The 23,958-nt window shown below is 40.8% G+C and overlaps 1 long non-coding RNA gene across 1 annotated transcript; it reads right to left on the bottom strand.

The window, feature by feature from the left end:
- Window positions 1-1,119: 1,119 nt before the first annotated feature.
- LOC143640251 (uncharacterized) lies at window positions 1,120-23,754 on the bottom strand. The gene is made up of 3 exons (XR_013154903.1): window positions 23,670-23,754; window positions 1,524-1,605; window positions 1,120-1,382 (listed from the first exon to the last, which is right to left on the bottom strand). It is a non-coding gene; the product is annotated as an uncharacterized LOC143640251 (long non-coding RNA).
- Window positions 23,755-23,958: the final 204 nt, after the last annotated feature.

The raw sequence follows: 23,958 nt of genomic DNA, 5'->3' as shown, positions 1-23,958 counted from the left end.
AAGGATCCCCTTTCCAAGTCCTTTTTTTTTCTGATGGCTGCATTGGCATCAGAGGATGATGTTATATCCACAGGCTCTTGTTCTATATTACCCTACCTGGCTCCCCATTTATTATCTCATTTCTAACATAAAAATCAAGGTGTGGGAGGAAGCTGGGAATGAGGTGAGGCACTGGAGTTAAATGAGGTCATTAGGGCTGTGGTCCTAGTGATGGAACTCAGATGCCGCAGCTTTTTTATCCTTTACCAAAGAGCAGGGGTAGGATTGAGCTGAGATGCAAGAGCAAGTTGGGAGCAGGGATCAGCACCATTCTCCCAGTCCTTGGCCATCCTAACAGTGTGTGTGTGTATTGGAGTTGGGAGAACTTAATTAAGCCTATTGAGGATGTGTGGGGCTGGGATGGGGGAGGCAGTCAGGGACTGCTGTTGTATTGGCTCCAGGCTTGTCTTCAATATAGATGGTTTGAGAACATAGGAAGAGAATCTAACCTTGTAGGAGAGTTGTAGGAGCTTCTAGGAAAAGGAACACAGAAAACAAAGGTAGAAAAATAGAAAGTTGGAAAACATGGGGGGAGTAAGGAGACTCAGAACTCACTACATTTTCCTGGAGCAGTATTTTCAGCCCTTCCTATCATCAGAATCATTTGGGGAGCTGAAGAAGAACAACAAACAACCCAAAACCCCAGAAAATTCAAAACTTAAGACATTGGTTGGGGTGAGAGTTGTAATATTTTGGGTAAATTTTAATGAACTCTTGTGAGCACATTTTCTCATTTGATACACTAGGATTACAGATTTCTTCCGAGTGAGGGTTAAATAACAGCATATGCAAGGAAGTTCTCACATTCAGTTATGATTCAGTGTAAAACTGAATGCTAGCACAGCAGCCTGAATCCAACACTTACTACAGGGTTGTGTTATTATATAGATTTACCACTGGCTCACATACCAGTGACTGGAGCTCTGCCATATGCCTGCATATGCTGGAGAGAAGCAGACCCTACACCCTGCATCTGCTTCTTGCCCCCAATGGTGATGATGCTGTCACCTTGTTTTTCAGGTGACACCTTCTCTCTGCTGGCTTCCAAAGGGTGAATCCAAAGGCTTCCACAGATTCCATGCATCCTAGGTGGGTTCAGCTGAGAGACTGCAATTGTTATCTGGGAACCCAGTGAAGTTCACTCCCTCTGGCCTGCTTACTGTGATCAGATGGGAGTGGCTCCTCCTGGATATGTGGCTGGCAGTACAGGTGTTGGGTAAGCAGGTGGGCAGCCTTAGTAAAGGAGCAGAAGGCCTTGGGTGAGTGGGGAGCCAGACCACATCCACAGGTGAACCATCCCAGAGAAGATGAAACCCGCCTTTCGCCTTTTGGATACAGTGGCCCTAGGGGAAGAAGAGACTGTGCTCAGGGTGGGTCTTCAGGTGTAAGCCTGGGCAACAGGGCAGGCTTTGCCCCTGCACCTGCCTCCTTCCTAAGAGCAGCTCTTTAAGCTGTGTTCTCCAGTTTCATTTGCCTCAGTTTACCTTTTGACCATTCTGATGCCTGATGCAACCGGTTTTTCTTTCCACAGGGGCCCACGGAGACTTCAGCAGCACCCTTCAGTAGCTAACGGAAAAGAGAAAGGACTCTTTTAGGTGTCTTAGCGCTTTCCCCTCCCAAAGCAGTCCGGGGTATACGACCTTCTGATGCCGCCTAGTGGACAGCTAACGTCAAAGCACCGGGAGGCCAGAGGCTCTGTGGAGCAGGTGAAAAGCACACCAGGAATGTGGATTTTCTAAGCGGGGATATTGTCGCTCAGCCTGATGACAGTTTCCAACTGAAACAAAGTTCTGAGGGATCTTAAAATACTTGCCTTCTTCCTCTCCATCATTTCCTTTATCCTTCCAATGCAATTGTGTAGGGCTCTGACCATGGATGGGAAATGAACATTCAGGTAGTTCAACAGTTAGAGAATGCAGTAGGAGGAAAGTTCCCTATAAAACTAATCAGTCTAATAAAGTTAATGAACCCTCAGAGCTTCAGAGAAAGCCCATAGCCATGTGTTTTTGTAACTTACATACTTAATGTTTTTCAGTCTTCCTTAAATAGATTCCTCTAACCCTCTCCCAATTGCAGAGCTTCCTCCTCCACAAAATCTGGATACACCTCTAGCTGGATTGGTGAGTATCACAAGTGGATCTGGGAACTTTGAAGGATATGGCTGTCAAAAAGGTGCTAGGGAGAGGGGAAAGAGAAAGAAGGAACTATAAAGACCTGATGGGGAAGGAGGAGGACTGGGTTGGCTTTGGGCTAAAACTCAGAGCTTATTAAGACCTGAGAAATTGCCCCTGTGCCTCAGGCTCTCCTTTCTGTCTCTTCCTGCTTCTGGATTTGCCCACTTGATCTTCTTGTGCCTACCCAGGGCCACTACAATGGTGCCCTCATGGGTAATGTTGAGTTGCAAGAGATTTGGCTGGTGGCCCAGAGTAAGTAATCTGGGACTAGGTTATTGTTTTCATTTCTTCTTTAATTATTTTTGATGCTAGGGATTGAACTCAGGGGCACTCCACCATTGAGCCACATCCTTAGCCCTATTTTGCAATTTAATTAGAGAGAAGATCTCACTGAATTGCTTAGCACCTCACTTTTCTGAGGCTGGCTTTGAGCTCATGGCCTCCTGCCTCAGCCTCCTGAGCTACTGGGATTATAGGCATGTGCCACTGTGCCTGGCTCATTTCCTCTCTTTTGACTTAAATTGTTTGTTATAAACATTTACTGACACTTAATAAATTAAGCTCAACAAAGTCAATTTTTTTTCTTTAATCTGCAAACTTTAGAACTTTAAAAATATACATATGCTTTATTATGTATTCTGTATATTTGTCTTTTGCTACTATGTTTTCTCCAAAAGTAATGCCAGTTTTAACTTACCTCTTGTATTTGATCAACAGATGTAGACAGTTCAATAAGGTTAAATGCCTCATTTTTTCCAATGACATCTACTTTATAATATCTGATTTCCAAAATTTGTTGAAGAAATTTTGTCTGGCTGGGCATGTTGGTAGACACCTGTAATCCCAGCAGCTCAGGAGGCTGAGGCATGAGGATAGAGAGTTCAAAGGTAGGCTCAGCAATTTAGCAAGGCCCTAATAAACTTAGTGAGACCCTGTCTCTAAATGAAATACAAAAAATGGCTGGGGATGTAGCTCAGTGGTTGAGTGTCCCTGGATTCACTCTCCAGTATAAACAAAGAAAAAAAAATTCTATGTGATTGCAATGTCATAGATATTCTGTGTTTTCTTATAGTGAAATTTAAATTTTCATATTTAGGTCCTTATTTTTTTGCTTATATTACTTTTGGGTATGAGGTAGAGATGTTCACAATTTCATCTCTATATGAAAATTAAAAATCCCAATATTATTTCACTTATTGATATGAAATGTCTCCATTTTACACAAAATATTTATATTTGTGTCTGCTTAAGCCCATATAATATTTCTCCTAATTAATTGTCTTGCCAAAAAGAATAGAAACACTGATTAAAGGGGATGGATTCCATATTTGCTACTCACTCTCTTGGAGTGGGCACATCATAGGTCAGGTGTCATTTCTGATGTCATCATTTGTCTCCACACCTGTCTCACTGATCTGACTAAAGGGCAGTGATGTCCTTCACCTCCACATTGCCAGCATCTGGCAAAATGCCTGGAGCTTCACCATGTGCACAGTTTGTTGAAGAGCAGAGAAGTTGGCATGGTAATAATGGAGATTATTCCTCAGCTGATGTCTACTGATCCCAATGGAGCTAGACACTGACTACCACTGCGCTCTCCTCTACTGCCCCTCTACTTTGTGATTTTTTTTTAAAGAGAGAGAGAGACAGAGAGAGAGAGAATTTTTTTTAATATTTATTTTTTTAGTTTTCGGTGAACACAACATCTTTATTTTATTTGTATGTGGTGCTGAGGCTCGAATCCAGTGCCCCGTGTATCCAGGCAAGTGCATTACCGCTTGAGTCACATCCCCAGCCCATGTGATTTTTAAGTCTGAATTCTAAGACCTTCCTTGAATCATCTCCAAGTGTAGAACCAAACCCATCTTGGAAGCCCTGAGGTCTTGACTATAGCTTAAAGATCCTGGTTCATTTTTTAGCCCTTCTTTGATGAATTGGCTCAATACCATTTTCTCACTATCAGTGTCCTGTTTCTTGTAAACAAAATTGGATTTGGCCATTTGCTCTGCATTGACTGCTGTGAGGATTTGTGGGTAACTATAACTACTATCTTGAGCTAGGGAAACAAGCATATTGGAAGAGCACTTACATGGGTGAGTACCTGAGTTCAACCCCATCACTGCAAGAAAGAAAAAAAGAGAGTGCATTCTCTGATTGGTTTATGGAAGATTGAAAAATTCACTTTCATTCAGAAAAGTGAAATGGATTCTAGAAGCATGAAAGACTAGTCAAAGTGAAGCCAGAATTAGACAGGTAGTCAATATAGATAGGTAAATTGAGTTAGGTCACACCAAGGAGACTAATTTTGAGTGAGTCTGAGCAGTTGGACACTGCCTCCTGAGGGATTGAAATGTTAATTCCTTCAGAGCCCTTCCTCCACCCTTATCAAGAACCTACCCCTGCTCCATCCTGTTGCCAAGGTAACCTGTCCCAGTAATTGCTCCTCCCTACAGGGAACTATAAGGTTGTTAATGTGTCCTTGGCTACTCTATCCTGCACTTCCCCCTTCAGTCCACCTGTTTCCCATCTTTGGGCCATCCCATCAAACATTCCTAGACCTAGTCACAAAGGCAGGAAGGAGAAAAATAGGGGGCGGGGGCGCAAGCAGGGGAACAGGGCTGGGGTTGTGGCTAGCATGTTCAGGATTCTGGGTTTGATCCTCAGCACCACATAAAAATAAATAAATAAATAAAATAAAGGTATTGTGTCGAGCTATAACTCAAAGATAAATTTTTTAAAAAAGGCAGGAGAACAAAGGAAGCCTAGGACATACAAAAATGGCAGAACACCTCACTTCTTTGAATACCAGGATACCAGCTATGGCCCCCTTCTCTCTTGAAGGAGAAATCTGTGTTACACAGATTTTTAAATAAACCCTTCTTTATATCCTTGCCTTGATGTGAAAGGCGAGTGACTCACTGGAGACAGAGATTCAACCAAGAGATTTTATTGGGAGGCTGCCTGAAGAAAAGGAGAGGCAGAGAGCAGAGAGAGGAGAAGAGGAGGGCCAAGAGAAAGAGAGCAGAGAGCAGAGGATGAAAGCAGAGACTGCAGCAGAAGAAGATAGTGAGAAACTGATGTGACTCCATTTTTTAAAACAGCTTCTACCTCAAGGCCTGTCCAGAGGGAGGGGGCTTGACCCTTGTCTTTGGAAAAACCCACAGAGTGCTCCTAGGCACATACCCACCCTGCTGCATTGTTTGTCTGCAAATAACAGGAGAGATCTGTGGTGCCAGGTGTCCCTGACTCAGGCTAGGTGAGGACCCATAGCAACCCCCTAGCAACCACCAATCAGCATGAGACAGGGAAAATACTTGGGATGCAAGATGACTCCCCAGTCATCTCAGTGGTTGATAACATGTTAGGAAAACATCGTTTAGCATATATAACCCTCACAGATTAAACAAATCAGTTCAAATGAATCCCCCTCTTGTACTAACCAATACCCTTCCCCAACTTGTTCCTGCCAGTGAATGTGCTAATCAATGTTAAAAGTTGTTGTTTGACTTTCCCGTGGTGTGGAATGATTTGCTATGTGATGTTGTGACACATAGAGTATCCCCCCAAAACCTATAAAATCTCACTGAACAAAGGACAGGGCTCACTCCTCAGGATTGCTGCATTGGAGAAATGGTTCTAAGTCCAGGCTCGAGCTTGCAATAAAGACTCTTGTGTGATTGCATCAGATTCAGCTTCTGGAGGTCTGTCAGGGTCCCATGAATCTGGCATCACAAGGCAGAGAGAAAGAAAGTAGAAGATAGGAGAGAAAGAAGAGGAAGAGGGCAGAGAGGAAGAGGAAGAGGGCAGAGAGTGTGAGCTTGCAAGCTTTGGCTTAAGAAGGGTTACGTACGTGATGTGGTGGGTGCTGATTGGAAGGGTGACTCAGGAAAAGAGAGTGGACACTGTGTCCAGTGTGGATTGGTCAAGAAAAACCTTTGAATTTGGTGCTCTTCAGCTTGGCACCCTTCAGAGAGGAGGGGAAGGGTTAAGTGATTCTGTAATGTTCTCTGGAGACTTAACTTCAGCAGGGAGTCTCCTACACACCCAAAATGATGTGCTTCTCTAATGTTCAAACTTCAACATGTGAGGAAGCAGAACTTGTCACTAGTAACTTGCAATATCACAAGGACAGGCTACAACTGGTAAAGAATTTTTTTAAAATATATTTTTAGTTGTCAATAGGCATTTATTGATTTATATATGGTGCCAAGAATCGAACTAGTGCCTCACACATACTATGCAAGTGCTCTGCCACTGAGGCACAACCCCAGCTCTGGTAAAGAATTTTTAAGAAGCAGCAGCAATCATTGGTAATAGCCAAAGTAGGGAATATTTGGTCATTTTTTTGTGGTTAGGACAATACTCAGGATTTTGTCTGTGTTCACAAGTGATTATAGAGTTGTCTTGTATTCATGTTGACTCACTATTGGCACAAAGGGTCTTGTCTGATGTTGATGTTCTGTGAAATTTTTCAGTAGGAGAGCACCAAGGGCTAGCTCCTTGCCATACATTTGAGCATAGTTGAGTAGCACCCAGCTAATGGATCTCAGGACTGCTTTTTTCCTTTTAATGTGGTCTGCCATTATGTTTCTTAAGGTAAGGCTGAGTGTACACATTGGAGAATGAACTCATTTTGTGTCTGAAGTAGCAAAAATAACATGCTGTGGTCATAATGTGAGTTAAAAGTACAAAGCTTTAGAGACTTTAAAGAGTCTTAGAAACTTTATGCTTGTGACAGAGGTCACTTAGTTTACAGTCTACACAGGTCATAGATGCTGCCCTGTAATAGATGCTACTCCAGTCATAAGATTTATTCAGGTCATAGGGGATACTCAGCTCATAGAGTCTACAAAGTTTATGGAATATATGGCTATTTGGGCCATTGAGGCTACACAGTTAGTAGAGGCTACTCAGGACACAGAAGATATGCAAAATATTTGGGAGATTCAGTTTATAGAGGGTATGAAAGATATGAAAGTAGTATTCAGGCCACAGATATGGGTACATCCTAAAAGCTACACAAGTCATAGAGGCCATTCAGGAAATTGAGATTACTTGGTCCCTTGAGAGAGCAGATCACAGGTTTTACTCAGTTGTGTTAGACCACTCAAGAGATAAATGATATACAGTTATACAGGGTACTCAGGACACAGAAACTATGCAGATCATCCAAACTATGCAAAAAATAGAGGAAACACAGGTGATCAGGGTTACTAAGATTCTTTAGGCTGCACAGGTAAAAGAGTGTTTTCTTGGTCATAGAAGCTACACATGTCAAAGTGGCTATCAGTAGAGGCTAAAGGGGTCATTTAGGCCACTGAAGCCATAAAGGCAACATAGGTCATAGAATTACACAGAACACAGATGCTATCCAGGTCATACAAAATAAGCAGGTCATAGATATTACTTGGTCATAGAGCCTATACTGGCCATGGTGGCTATGGACATCTTAGAGGCTACACAGGTGATAGGAGCTTCACAATAGGAGCTATGCTTGTCATTGAAGATTCATGGGTCATAGAAGTTACTCAGATCATAAAGGCTACATAGGCCATGGAGGCATCGTAAATATAGAAGATACTGACATCAAAGAGCAAGCCATGTAGGCCATAAAGTCTATGAAGGTCACAGAATAAACACAGGAAAAATAATCTACATGATAAAGACTACACAAGCCTTAGATGTCTCAGCTCATAGATCCTACACAGGTCTATTCAGGTCTTTAAGGCCATACAGGCATAAAACTTACACAAGTCTTAGAGGTCCACAATGGCATAGAGGTTATGCTTATCATAGAGGCTATGCAGATGTTAGAGGCTTTTTAGATTACAGAGTTGATGAAGGACATGCAAGGTACAAAGATCATAGGGGCTATTAAGTGAATGAAGTCTAATAAGGCCATACAGGCCAGGAAGGTCAAGTGGGCTACACACATTACAAAAGACACACAGATATTAGAGGATATGTAGGTCTTAGTGGGTACAAAGATCATAATTGTTACTGAGGTTATGTAGTCTATTCAGGTCATTTAGGCAATTCAGGTCATAGATACTACAGAGGTCATAAAAGCTATACAGGATGTAGAAGCTACTCAGGCATAGAGATGAAATTGATTAAAGGGGTTTCTCAGGTCATAGGGATTATGTATGTCCTAAAAGTTAGGCTAGCAATAGAAGAATTTCAGTTCCATAGAGCTATATCCAGAGCTATATTCAGAGGCAATAGAGACTACTCCAGTCAAACTCAGGCCATAGAGGCTTTGTAGATCACAGAAACTAAGCAAGTCATAGAGGTGATGCAGATCATAGATACAACACAGGCTATAGAATCTACTCAAGATATTGAGGCTACTTGGATAATAACTAAACAGGTCAAAGACTCTCAGAACATTAAGACTACTCAGGCCATAAAGGCTATGCAGGTCACGAAGGATTAACAGTTCATAGAGGCTACTCAGTCATCGAGGCAATGCAAGTCATAGTGGCTGTTAAGTCATAGAGGCTACTATATTGTTTAGGATCTCCAAATCATGAAGGTGGTTCTTGGAAGCAGAACAGACAATAGAGGCTACTCAGGGTCTAGAGCCTACAAAAACTTTATAAACTATTAGGTCATTTAGACTACCCAAGCCATAGAAATGTTTCAGGTAATAGAAGCTATGAAAATAACAGATGATTTGCCTGTCATAGAGGCTACACAGATCATAGGGCTAAGCAGGGCAGAGTCTTCTCAGACCATAAAGCCTATGCAAGTCATAGAGGCTATTCAGGTCATCATGGCTGCTAGGTCATACAGTTTACTCAGAACATTTAATCTATGCAAGAATATTCAGAGGTTAGATGATTAGATTATTAGAGCTTTAACACAATTATGGATTAATCCACTAATATGAAATAATTGGGTGATAACTGTAGGAACATAGGACATGGCTAGAAAATGTGGGTCATTGGGAAGTGTGTCTTAGGGTTTACATTTTGTCTCCTGCACAGACCTCTCTCTGTTTTCTGGTGATTATGGCCTGAGAAGATTTCCTCTGACAAGGGATTCCACCATGATATTCTGCCTCTCCTGGAGCCCCAGAATTATTGAGTCAGCTGTCTATGGACTGAGACCACTGAAATAATGAACCCCCAAATAAACTTGTCCTCTACATTGTTCTTGTCAAATCTTTTGGTTACAGCATTGAAAACACTGACTAAAGTGGAAATTTTTACTGAGAAATAAGATTATGTCTGTGAAAAACCTGATCATGTGTTCAAAAGCCTTTAGAGATGGTTTGTGTTGGGAAGAATTTTGAAAACGTTAGAGATATACGAGCTGGAAAAGTTTCAGAATGTTGTAAGTAGATCTTAATGCGTGATTGTGGTGTGAGCTCCAAAACTGGAATGCCAATAGAATGCTGAACAATAAAGACTGAGCTCAATTATGGTATTATGTAAAAATGTGGATGTGTAACCGATGTGATTCTGAAATCTTTGTAATGTTTTAAATAACCAATAAAAAAAAAAAAAAAGACTGAGCTCACAAGGTTTCAGGGGAAGAGGAGTCAATTGGAAATTGGACTAGGGGCCATTCATGTCATTTCTGGTTAAGAAGTTGGCTATATTTTGCTTCTTTGCTGAGTCTTTTTGCCAGGCTAAATTTAAAAGTGATATACTTATTAATCTCATGGAGGTAATTTCAAATCTGTACAGCATTTAGATGGTGGTATGGTTATTGCTGGACACTTTTAATCAAGTTTACTGTGTGTTAATCAGGAGCAGAAAGCAGAGAAGAAAGATTTGAAAAACTTGGAGTTTGGCCATGAAAGTTTGACTAAATTTGTGTTATTAAAGAAACACTTTAGTCTCTAAAGAAATATTAAGTATTTTACGCAGGAACAATGGAAGATGTGACTTGAGGGGTTCTCAGAAATTACTAAGACAATACCCATCTCAGGCTTAAGGTTGTAAAGGTAAACATTTCTTTAAGAATAGGTAATAGAGACCCTACTTGCATATGGAGGCAGGTTAAGAAGTTTTTTCACCATACTCTGTTGTCCAGGCACTCAGCAAGAGCTGCCACAGGGATCTCAGAAGGCTTGTCTATTGCTCAAAATGGTGGTAGAATTTGGTGTCAACCACAGAGTGATGGTTCTAAGGGAATGCATGGGGCTGTGGTTTGGGAGTCATAGAGGCAGGCAATGAAATTTCAAAAGAAGGCTTGGGAGGCGCCAAGCAAAATGAAAGAGAGTTCTGATTGGCTGCCCTGATATGGTGATGCCTGAAGATATGAAAAGGAAGATATACAAAGGAAGCCAAGATTCACTCAGAGAAACCTGAGATTAAAAGATGCCAGTAAAGAGGGACATCTGCCTAGGAAAGCTACTGTAATTGAGCAGAAACAAGACTAGACTGAGGTCATGTGGGTTGCTACCAGCAAGGCCATAGGAGTGGAGCTACACGAGCACTTTGAAGGAAACATCACAATGACATATGCCCCAGATGCTGGATATGGAGATACAGACTTGCTTGCCCAGCTGGGTTTTAGTGTTGTTCTGGTCCCATCCTTCTCTATAGAAAGAAGTCTCCTTTGTGACACTGAAATATTTATTCTGTGCCATTATATATTGGATATATGCAATTTGCCTTTTTTTAAGGAGCTGAGAGTTTGCCTTCTTTCAGTAGACTTTGGACTGTGCATTTTGGTAATTCTTGAGATGGTAAGCTCATGGAGACTCTTGGAAATGAACTAAATATATTTTGCATTGTGAGATGGGGATGAGGTATTGGGGACCAAGGGCAGCATGTTATACTTTAGATGTTGGGTGTCCCCCTAAAGCTCCTGTGTGAGACAACCTGGGAATGGTCAAATGTAACTAAATGAGTACTTAAATACACTTATGTATCAACTGGGTATTAACTGTAAGAATATAGACTGGCTAGAAAAGGTATGTCACTGGGGGTATGACTGTGGGATTTATATTTTGTTTCTGATGAGAAAATCTCTTTTTCTTCTTCCTGGTGGACATGTCCTGAGCTGCTTTCCTCCACCATTAGATGCTACCATAATATTATGCCTCACCTAGAGCCCAGAGCCTTGAAATCAACCATGACTAAGTCTGAATTCATTGGCTCCAAGTAAACTTTTTGTACTTTATGTTGTTCTTCTCAGGTCTTTTGATCACAGTGTTGAAAAAGATGAAAAAAAGGGTTTCTGACACTGGCACTTTTATTTTGTTAGCTTCCCCTATGATGGGTTAAAATTTTACTTTTGCTTACTCTGCCTACCCCAGAAATTCCCACAGACATAGTTTCATTAGGGCCCTACCAGCCAGCTCTGAACAATCCATCTATTCCTCAATCTGACCAGCCAAGAATAATCCTCATGACCCAATGTGGGGTCTCATGAACCCTAAGGAATGAAAAGGACAAAGACCATGGATGGGCATTGTGCAGGTATCCATGCATGTACTCTGGAAATCCTGAGAAATGACTATGGACAAGGCAAACTCACTGCCTGAGATATATAGTATTGGTTTTTCCACAAATTTCTCCCCTTTGTTCTTTTTGTTTCTTTCTTATTGTGATGCTTAGAATCAAACCCATAACCTCATGCATTCAGTCAAGCACTCTAACACTGATCTACATTCCCAGCCTTGTTCCCCCTTATCAGGAATGGTGTAAGGCTACCTATAATTGGAAAATTTACATTGTGATTGCCCTCTCCTTTATGGTTAAACTTTACCTCAGGCTTTTCTATGTCTTTCAACAGTTCCAGATGAGAATGTGAATTGTATATCCTAGCCCATCCTGGGGACAATTCTTGCCCCAAACCAGAAAGTATTTCCTTTTTACTGAAATGTCTTGCTCACTGTGATGCCAGGAAGACCCTTAGACTACATGGATTACACAAATTTTCATCCTGAGTGTCCTCTGCTTCATTGTAGAAATGTTTAATCTCGTTTCCCTTCAATTCTCCTTGCATCAAGACCAGGGCATGGCCTTTTGCATCCTCTCTGCCTCACTAACTGTGGTAAATCATTCTCATTACTCTAGCTAGAAGGAGATTCATAGAAGGCTTTTGTATAGCAACAAAGTGCCCAAGATATTTCTGACATTTTTCGAAATCTGGGGCAGGTATTCATGCATGCATAATTCTGCTATCAGACTCAACTCGGGTCCAGACATATTCATAACCTGAGAGAAAATTTTTTTCAGTAATACTATACTCCTTTTTTGTGTCACAAAGAGCCTCAGGTAGCATATACCAGGACCTTTGCCTCTGTATTTCCTACTGATGGGATAAACCATGAAGTATGGATTACCACTCTGCTTATAGCATTAGCCACATGGCAAGGAACTTGCCTCAGCATTCAGCTTCCATGATTTGCACATATGATCTCCTCCTAATTATTACAAGGGAGGTTAATTACAAGGGAGGTTAATTCCAGCCATCCAGAATTGTCCAAGAAGTAGTATTGTGTACATTTTGGACATTAAACATAGTATAGAGATTTGCAAATTTATACTACATATCATACCACAAACCTGGGATCAGGAAAGAGGATTTCCATTGTCTCATCATTGAGGCAGATGAACCCTAAGCATTGTAGAAGTCTAGGACTCTATCTACACATATTAACCCAAAATCCTGAAAATTTCCCATGACCAAGGAAACCAACTCCCTGGAATATAGTTATGTCCAGGAATTTATTTCTCCCTACTTCTGTTATGAATGGCCTCAGACTGCCTACAGATGACAAATTTTTATTTGGATTGTCCCCTGCTCCTTGGGTAAAACTTACTTGAGCTTTCCTTATTTATTCAGCATTTGAAGAAGAGACATTCTCTTATTGAGGACATTCATCCACAGTTTGACCAATTTATTTAGTCCCTCTTTAAGCTTAACTTGGGTGTCTTCAATACCCAAATAGTGGGCCAGAAAAGCCCTCAGAAATGTTGGATTCTGGATGGAAAGCCTGAAAGGGGAAAAGCTCCGAGCCTGTGCACTTTGAATCATATTTACCTGAGGGTCAGATCATCCATCCACTGAGAAAAGCAGCTCTCCCCCTGGAAAATTCTCCTCCCTGTTTCTGTCTGGAGTTTTTTCAGGCACTGTACAACTGATCATTTTGATACTGGTGTCTTTTTACTTCTTTGTGATACATTTATGTCATATTTATCAATTATACTCTGTTGTTGCTACAGGTGAAGGCTGTCATGTGGCTCTGGGTTCCCCAGAGAGATCATTAAATCTGAGTCTGTCCAAGAAAGGGTATTTTCAATGCAATTATGTTGAAGTAGGGGGAGCCAGAGCATGTGGTGACATGGGACCCTGTTACCAACATCTCAGTCTTTGTCCCTAATGCCAATCCAATAATGAGAACACAACTTGAGAAAAGGAAAAAGAACTATGATTGCTTTCCTTGAAAAGAAGAAAGGGGACTCATGTCTCAGAGGCTGGGATTCTGACTGACAAGGAGATCAGAGAAGTTTTCAAAAGATTATTGAAGTCTAAATTCCAAGTGTGCCTAGTCAGGGGTCATGATTTACTTGTAGTATTGAGAGAGCTGTTTCTTAGGGTTTCTGGTGCCATCCCTGACATCTTAATAACTTCATTCCTGTTCCATGTGTGCTTAACTCAGCCTATGATGGGAAAAAGAATAATCTTGCTTCACCCAAGATTAGAGATAGGGGAGGAAGAAGAGAAAGGGAAATAAACTATGTTAGTTTGAATATAAACTGCAGCCGCAGAGCACAGTGATTATCTTCAAAGTCTAAAATGGACACCTTCTACTTTCCCCACTGTCAACTTCTGCCTCCCATTTCTATGAAAATATAGGGGACTGCATCTCCAAATTTCTTCCTGCTAAATCTTAGTGAACTATATGTTCTTAAAATGGAAATTTTCAGGCTTCCAGGCTACTCTGCAACAGAATTTAAACTGGTGATTTTGTATGATTTGGGAAACTCACAGAAATCTGGGTAAGAAATGTTTAAATTGCCAAGACACTTATTAATTATCAAAATAGAAACTCCAGCTGGGTGTGTTATTACACGCCTGTAATCCTATCAGCGTAAGAGGCTAAGGCAGGAGGATCAAATTCAAAGCCAGCTCAGCAACTTAGCAAGGCTCTTAGTAACTCAGTGAGACCCTGTCACTAAATCAAATATTAAAAAAATGGCGGGGGGAGGGGGTCTGGGGATGTGGCTCAAAGTGGTAGCGCGTTCGCCTGGCAAGCGTGCGCCCCGGGTTCGATCCTCAGCACCACATACAAACATCTTGTGTCCGCCAATAAGTAAATATTAAAATTTAAAAAAAAAAATGGTTGGGAATGTGGCTTAGTTAAGTGCCTCTGGGTTCAACCCCTAAAATGAAAAAAAAAAATAGAAATTTTATTGTGGAGGGTCTGGGGCTGTAGCTCAGTGACAGAGTGCTTGCCTGGCATATGTTAGGGACTGGATTCGATCTTCAGCACCACATAAAAATAAACAAATAAAATAAAAGCTGTCCGTATACCACTACAAATATATATGTGTGTGTGTGTGTGTGTATACACACACACAAACACACATATATTTTAAGAAAAAGAAATTTTATTGTGGAAAGAAAAAGAGACAGTGTAGCTGAATGCAATGAACATATCTTTTGAATGTTGTATGCTGTGAAACACACAAGCCATCCACTGTCCTGGTGCAGAATGAGGACTTTAAGAAATACTACCATAAGTGGTTCTCTTTAAGAAAAGTTTATTATTTGTCACACCAGTTTCTTGAAGGAGCCTATGGTGAGGGAATAAATACTGGCAGTTCCAATTTACCTGAAAATATCTGTGAACTTAATACCATATATTATTCAGAATTTGCAATACAAGTTTGTCTAGTATGTCATAGAAAAAATTGAGATGTTATAGTGCATTTGTTATTTGTGGGAGCCCAGATCAGTGTGGAAGACAGACCAGCTCAGGGGATGAGATTTATGTTGCTGGGTGCTTATAGATCTTCAAGTGATCTCTGTTAATATTTTGGAGTGAAGCTGGGACCAGGCCAGAAAGAAAATAAATTTGAAAATGTAAAATTCACTTGAATTTCAGGCAGAGTGGCCCAAAACTATAAGTTTAAACTCTTTTGTCTGCTTCTGGCTAACTCTATGTAACTTGGAATCAGCCTCGCCTTGCAAGAATAAGAGGTTGATGGGAAACTTCTGGAAGGCAGGGGTCACCAGAAGTGCTTTGTCTGATTGGAAGAACAATGGAAAAGGGAGAAATCCTGAGGAAAAACATTCAATTCATGTGTTTATATAGTTTTTGTATGATTTTGTTGCATTGATTTCTAATTTCATTCCCTTGTAATCTAATAAATGCAAGGAATTATTCAGTTTTTGTATTTCCTAAGGGTTAGTTTGTGGTCTAAAATATGTTCTATTTTTTTGGAGAAGGTTCCAGGAGCCACTGAAAAGAAAGTACATTCAGGTCTTTTTGGAGGAAATATTCTATAGATGTCTGTTAAGACCATTTCATTTATAGTATTTTTCAGACCCAAAGAGTCTTTTCATAGTTTATGTCAAGATGACTTATCTAATGGTGAGAGAGGTGTGTTGAAATCTCAAATTTACTGTACTGGCATCTATCTGAGACTTCTATGTAGTTTCTCTTTTATGTAATTAGTTGAACCCACATTTGAAGTATAAACATTTCTAATTTTTAAATCTGCTTGTTGTATTGTTCCCTTTACCAATGTGAATTAACCTTTGTCTCTTATTATTTGGGGGTTGAAGTCTGCTTTGTCAGATATTAGAGTGGCTACTTCTATCTCTTTTGGGCCTCCATTCCAACAGTACATCAATTTCTATTATTTAATTTCAGCCTGTGACTGTCTGCCTATAGTGTGAATTTTTTGCAAACAACATATTGTTGGTTCATTTTAAATCCATTCTGCCATCCTTTCTCTTTTAATGGGAGAGGTTTATTATGTATTACATTTGAATATTTTTATTTATTTCTAATGTTTAACTTGGTTTTGCTTGTCATTTGCTTAACTAACCTTAAAATGGGATTTGTTTATTTGTAATCTCTGTTTTTTTTTTTTCTGTGCTGTATGAAGTTTCTCTTTAACTGTCTTCTGTATTGCCACTTTAGTAGTCATATATTCTTTTAGTTTCTGCTCATCTTGGAAGGATTTTATTTCTGCATTGATATCAAAGTATATCTTTGCTGGATACCTCAAATTTTGTAGACAGTTATTTTCTTTCAGTTCTTAGAATACATCATTCCAAGTATCCTGCTTTCTAGAGTTTTGTTGAGAAATTAAAAGTGATTGGCTTGGTGAAGTTAATTTTTTTCAAATTTATTTAATCCTTTAAGGCTTGCTTTTAAGCACTGTTGTGTGGGATCAGATGGATTTCAGACGAACAATATTTTATCTCCAAACCAAGGTGCTCCTTTCCTAAGAAATTTGTGGTATGTATCAATGGAACTCATGGTAGCATCCCTTTTGTGGCCTGGAAAGTATTTTTATATATTGAAAAAAATGCATGAAGAAGATGATAGGAGCAGGGGAACGCTTTGCAGTGTGTTAGTGCTAGACACACAGCACTATCTTGTCCTATCAAACCCTGGTAAGTGTTTCAGCACATTATGTACTGAAAACATGAAGATAAGCTTTACACATAGGGTGACTGCATCTGGGAGTAGAAACTCCAATTATGAAGAAGGGCAATGGCATGGGAGGCCAAGCCTAGGCCTTGATTTGTTTTTCATTTTTATTCTTCTATTCTGTTTCACTGGTCTCCATGTCTATTGTGGTACCAATACCATGCCATTTTTGTTACTATAGCTTTATAGTATAATTTAAGAAGAATGCCTCCTTCTTGACTTTTGTCACTTGCTTTGGCTCTTCAGAGCCTCTATTTTTTCCAAATAAGTTTCATGACTGATTTTTTATTTCTATAAAGAACATCATTGAAACTTTAATAGGAATTGCATTAAATCACTATAGTGCTTTTAGTTATATGGCCACTTTGAAAATACAAATCCCAAGGGGCTGAAAGGCACTTTGGCATGGTCTTACTTCAGAAGAGGTTCAAGTAATTGAAGAGGTGACCTCAATTTCTTGGCATTAGAACCTGACAGAACTAGAACTCTGGTAACCATTGTATACATTCTAGAGGTAGTACCTTCTTCTAGTTCATGTGAAGGGAGATACTTTAAAGAGCAAAATGTTTTCTTGATGATTCCAAATTTTCCAAGCTTGTAGCACAAAAATTTCCAGAGAATTTCCAAGAATGACTGGAACAGGTTATTCCATGTTGAAATTTTGACCCAGCTGTTACATTTGTACCACTGGACATGGCTGTCAGGGTGGACATGTAAATATTGGATAATACTTTTTCTACTCAGATATTTATTCAAAGACCTCATTCTATAATCTGGTGTCATCACTGGATGGAGGTCTATGAACACATTTATGTATATTTGATCTGGGACTAAAAGTTTTCAATGGGAGTCAGCTGGAATAGACAGCATTAAAGATTGTCCCCACATGTCAGACAATCTCTCTGAAGAGTTCCAAGTAGATCATCAGGGATTATTTATTAAATCTGCCTCAATGGGGAAAGATCAAGTACACAACACAACCAATAATGATATCTCTGTTTTTAAGTAAGAAGAGTCTCCAGAAGGAACTCTATAAGTAGAAAGTTGAGATATAATACAGAATGGGGCCAGGACAGATACCAAGTTTGGGAACTTCTCTAAACTCTGTCCTAACTCTTTACCTCTGAAGGACCTATATTCCTATTCCCAAAGGATTCTAGACTCTATTACTCCTCTGGAAATCTAACAGGTGAAAATCTCCAGTTCACATACTTGTAGAAAGATTAGAAAATATATTCTTGCATGGTTTTCAATTTAAATGGGTAAGGCATATTTCTTCACTGTTGCTATTATTTTTGTTTTGGATAACTGTCCCAGGTAGCCCATGTAGCAGTCAACTCCACTGTACTTTTAGTCCTTTTATAAGACTTCAATACCAGAAAAGTATTTACCAAAAAAAAAAAAAAAAAGAATGATGGTTTCACAAACTCTTGTACATATTGTTGAAAATGTACCATATCATAAAACAAATCACTATGGGCCCACCATGTAACATGCTGTGTTCTCACATGTTTTTATGCTATTCCAGTAACAAATGCCATTTCTTGCAGCAGTTGGGCATTATGCTGGTAGAATCATGTGATTCAATTGCACTTTCATTTAGCCATTCTTCAGAGATAGAAAATGTATGTCCTAGTAAGCTGCATCACTGTAATGGCCTGTCATAAGTCAAAGCCACAAAGGGGGTTAAAGGAGAAAAATTTGTTGGTCCTAATTCTAGAGGCTATATATCAAAGTGCTTGCTGGGATGATTTCCTTTGTGGCCCACTCTTTGTCATGTAGATTGCTTTCTTCTTTCTCTATGTTTGAGTGTCATTTTTCTGTGCTTCTCTTATCTTTATTGCAACTCTTATAAGAAGAAAAACTTAACTAGATTGAATCTCACATAAATTAATTAGGTTAACATTAATCCTGTTTTTAAGAAACCTATATTCAAATGGAGTCACAGTCTGAGGTACTGAGTATCTAGAACAACAACATATGAGATTAGGGAGAGGACACAAGTCAGCCCATACCATAAAATAGTCTTCTTCTTCCAAAGACAGGCTCCTGGGAAAAAGAATACTGAGCAAAGGGATATGCACATGTAATATTATAATATAGTCAGATTATATCACATAGTGCTGTTAAAGTTGCATTGCCACCAGAAATCTCTGATGGTAGCTGTTTCTCTGCAGCCACAATCCCCTGGGTGTTGGCATTAAAAACATAATTTTGTTTGGATTAATCTCTTGTCCATGTGGCAAATACAATCACCTTGTGCCATTTTTTTTTCAATTTCCCAACTGACAAGCTTGAGTTACCTTTCAGTTGATTATGAGCCATTTAGACTTCTTTCTTTCCTGAATTATACTCAGATTCTGGGTCCTGTGATACGCTCTCTTGCACCTTGTATTCTCCAAGCATTTGTTCCTATGAGGAACCTGGGTTGACACTGCTTAGGTTCTGAAGACTTTCTATAACATCAAAGGACAAACAATTTTGTCTCAATACAAAGGGACCTACTGGGGTATCTTATTTAGGCTCTTTCTTTAAAGTGGGGAATGAATAATATTTCTCCACACTGATAGTTCCTAGCAGGAGCAAACCAGACTTCTAGGAGCTTCTAGGAGGAATTTCATACAGTTATGTCTGTGGGCAATTCTCAGTTCTGACACATGCTGCTGAGAAGCCATTGATATCTAGAAGTCTCTCTTTTCTCATGTCTAAAATGTGGTGTTTTTTAGAGGATATAGGTGGGTAATGGCTTAATGGATGGTATTGATATAAGTAGATGCTTTGGCTTCACAGCTGAAATCTACACAGTAACTTCCACATCTTGGAAGTTACTGTGTAGATTCTGCTTAAACATTGTCTGACACCTATACCAATTGTCTTTCAGAAGCTTACAACTTTGTCATCATGGGCATTCCTGTCATTCACTTGCCCAAGTACATCACCTCTTCCTTGCCTAAACTCGAGATTCCAATTCTCCAATGATTCATGGTACCGCCAATATGTCCCTTTTTTACCTTCTTTTACTCCATGCCTCAAATAAAAAAGTTTTCTGCTACATGCCTCTATAGCCTGTGTTCATTTGTGTTTAAAAACATGGAACTTGGTGGTCCATTACATACCTCAAGAGAAGCTTGTTCTATAATTGATAAACTCTTTTGAAACTAAAGTATACCAGGATCAATCTATATTTTTTATGTTTAAAGGGGAGTTGAGATGAATTCTAGCTGGTGTTTGCCAATGATGTTAACTGAACTCTGATTCTCTGGATCTTGGAATGGGAGCCCTAAGATGACTCAGATGTATGAAAAGGTTATGTCTGTGTTTTAATATGTAATACATGGTTCTGAATTTTATGTACATGCATCATAAATCCTGATATTTAAAAATAATCATTATTTTTCAAGTATGAAGAGAATATAAGGAATGTTGCAAGAGTCTTATGGTCTGTTGGAGGTATTTTGGCTTTGAATTGAGACTGAGTTCATACTTCAGGATACCCAGCTGCTTGTTAGTTGTGGGGCTTTGATCACAGGAGGAAGCAGATATCATACCCTGGCCTAAGGTCTAAGGCCAAACTGCCAATGCAAAGTTCACTTTAAATGCAGTAGAGTTAAGGATGTGGAAATATTGAAGGATATGTGTCCCCCACATTTGGGACCCCATCTGCCTTTGTTTGTTCTCTGATATCTGCATGGAAAAGAACCATGACCAACATCTAGTGGGCTTATGCCTTCTATGGATTCTGCCCCTGTGTAGTCCTGGATGGGTGCCCAAGGAGCCTCCAATGCTTACCCAGAAGGATGTTGACCCCCTGAGCATAACCATCTTCTGGACTTGGTGATACTAGAGACTGGGGGATGCCCTACCTCTATCCTCACCTTCTACATCTCACCATGGGTGGCTCCTTATCCATTCCTTCTCATCCTCTAGGCTTCCTCCTGGCTTACTAGGTCTCTTTTCCTGGACCCAACCAACAAAAAACATATCCATTTGTGCAATAAGACCTGGTCTCAATATCCTTTGGATAACAACTATGAATGGCCATTTATTGGCACTCTAGATCCCACTATTATCAGGGATCTTTTCAACTATTGTGAGCATTAGGAAAATGGAAAGAGATATCATATGTTCAGATCTTCTCCTGTCTTCTAAGTCCTCTCTGCAACTCTTGCTCTCCCACAAAATTCCTCTTAGCTCTCACATCCCCTTTCTTCCTAATGAAGTTGCCACATCAACTGTCCCCTTGGCCCCTCTGCCCTTCTTTTCTCCTGCCCCATGTTCACAGGCTGCTTCTGCCCACCCGTATCTCTGTGTCCCTCTCAAGGTGCCTGGGATCAATGGTTTAATCTGGGTTTACGTACCTTTCTCTTCGTCAGATCTTCCACAGATAGAAAAGTGGCTTAGGTCCTATACTTCAAGTCCTACCACATTATATGCCCTTATGACCTTGTCTAACACCCTCCTGTCAGAGGAGTACAGGAAAGTTTTGGAGCAAGCTAGAAATTATGCTGATGAGGTACAAGAGATCTCTCTGAAGCCAAACCTGATTGAAACCCTAACTGGAATTATAATTTGGAATAGTAACTAGTAAAAATCCAATGCATTGGGGCTGAGGATGTGGCTCAAGCGGTAGCGCGCTCGCCTGGCATGCGTGCGGCCCGGGTTCGATCCTCAGCACCACATACAAAACAAAGATGTTGTATCTGCCGATAACTAAAAAATAAATATTAAAATTCTCTCTCTCTCTCTCTCTCTCTCTCTCTCTCTCTCTCTCTCTCTCCTCTCTCACTCTCTCTTAAAAAAAAAATGCATTACTTGCTTCAAGGCATGACTTAGAAAGACAGCCCATAAGGCTATCAATTATGAAAAGCTCCAGGAAGTCATCCAAGATAAAAATGAAAACATTCCAGCATTTTTAGGTCACCTGATGAAGACTTTATTTCAATATATTAATCAGGCCCCTGAGACTCCAGATGGAAGACAACTACTAATGACTTACTTTTTCTCCCAGAGTGTCCCCAATATTAAGGCCAAACTAAGGTGCCTCAAGAAGGGGTCTATAACTCCCAAAGCTGATGTTCTCAGAGTGGACTTTAATGTTTATAACAGGAGAGATGAGAAGGCCCAGAAGCAAAAATATCAGATGCTCGCTCAAGCCATCCAGCCAGCCTCAGCATCTGTCTCTGTATCCACTGGCCCATGGAAGAATCCCATGGGACTGCCTGGACCCTGTTCTAAATGTGGTCAGATGGGTCATTGGGCTCGTAAATGTCCTAAGCCTTGCAAGCCTCCAGGCCCTTGTCCTAAATGCCATCAAGAAGGGACACTGGGCCATTGACTGTCCCTAAGCCCATAGAGGCCCCCAGCCATCCAGCCCAAAGACAGCTTTGTTTGTGCCTTAGGCTCTCTAGTTTTCACCCATGCCTTTTGGTCATTCCACAGTGCCCTGTTCCCCTTGTGGGTAGGGACATCCTCACAAAGTTGAAAGATATGCTTTCCTTCTCTCCTCATATATACTTCCACCCAGACTTGCCTGCTGCTCCCCTGATCCTCACCCTTACCTTAGGACCATCCCCTATTCTGTCTGCCAGTGACTTCCCATTACCTTCTTCTAAGGTGGTCCCTACTTGTCTGGGATGTTTCAAGTTTTGTATTGTCTCACACCACAAGACCATTCACCTTCATCTCAAAACATTTTGCAGAGCAGCTTTTATCACATTCTCCCATCAGTCTTGCTCTCCCCTCTAGGAATATGAGCTGATTTGGGATCCTGACCTGAGGGCCCAGGACAATTACCTATCTTCCATTCACCTAGCACTGTTTTTCTTCACCCACACTCAGCCTCATTTGGGTACAAGACTTCTCTCTAGAACTTAGATCTTGGCCCAGCACCAAGGTTCTCGCCCATCTTTTCTGTTGGGTATGTGGGAGACTTCCCAGTGAAGTTAGTTTTCCATCTTGCGAGAACATCACAGAATCCCTTACTCCTCCCTCTCCTCTCCGAAGCACACACCAAGCTGAAGAGTGCCAAATTCAAAAGTTTTCTTGACCAATCTCCACAGAACACAGTGTCCACTTGCTGTTCCTGAGTCATGCTGCCAATTGGCACCTACCATGCCACCTACGCAATCCTTCTTAAGCTGAAGATTGCAAGCTCACACTCTGCCCTCACACTCTGCTCTCTTCCTCTTCTTTCTCTTCTCTCTCTACTCTATTTCTCTTTCTCTTCACTCTCTTCCTCTGCTCTCTTTCTATCTGCCATTGAAAGGAAAGTCACCACAACACTCGGATCAACCAAAAGATCTTTATTACAGCAGTGCAACAAAGAGAAAAGAAAGAAGGAAAGAGAGAGAGAGAAAGAAGAGAAGAGATGAGCAGAGAGAGAGCAAGAGCAAGAGAGAGAGACAGAGAGCACATGCAAGAAAGACAGAGAGCAAGAGATAGAGCGAGAGAGACAGAGAGAGAGCAAGAGAGAGAGAGCAAGAGAGAGGGGGGCCTGGCAGGAGGGAGTTTTTATAGCCCAAATCTAATGGGACCTCTGGGTCTGCAAGCTGCCTTGTTGGCCCAAGGGGGGTTGAGTGCTCAGCCTTGAGCGGGACTTGACACAAACAGGTGATAAAGGACCAGATAGAGGGGGGTTTGAGTGTGTGGGCTATCTTGCAGCCAAAATCTGTTCAGCCTGCCATGCAGACAACACAGTTCAGCCTGCTCTGCACCCAACAGCCATCCTTCTCTCCCCTCTCTGCTCTCTACCTCTCCTTTTCTTCCCCTTCAGGCAGCCCCCCAATAAAATCTCTTGGTTGAATCTCGGGTGAGTCACTCACCTTTCACCTTCTCCTTGGCTAGTTCACTCTTTGGTCTTGGTTCTCAACTGCTCACCAGAGCTCATGAAAGCCCTGGCCAGGCAACCAAGACTCTCTACAGGCAAAGCCCAGGACTAGGGAAGTAGCAAGGTGACTCCCTCTCTCAGTCCCAGACACTGGGTCTTGAGGGGATTGGTTGAAAAAACCATTGAATTTGGCACACTCTTTGGCTTGAAGTCCTTCAGAGAGGAGGGTGAGGGGTAAGGGATTCTGTGATATTTTCAATAGAAGGAACATTAACTTCAGTGAA

Source organism: Callospermophilus lateralis, unplaced genomic scaffold (genome assembly GCF_048772815.1).
Source record: "Callospermophilus lateralis isolate mCalLat2 unplaced genomic scaffold, mCalLat2.hap1 Scaffold_1442, whole genome shotgun sequence".
Taxonomy (NCBI): domain Eukaryota; kingdom Metazoa; phylum Chordata; class Mammalia; order Rodentia; family Sciuridae; genus Callospermophilus; species Callospermophilus lateralis.
This window is presented reverse-complemented; position numbering and strand designations above follow the sequence as displayed.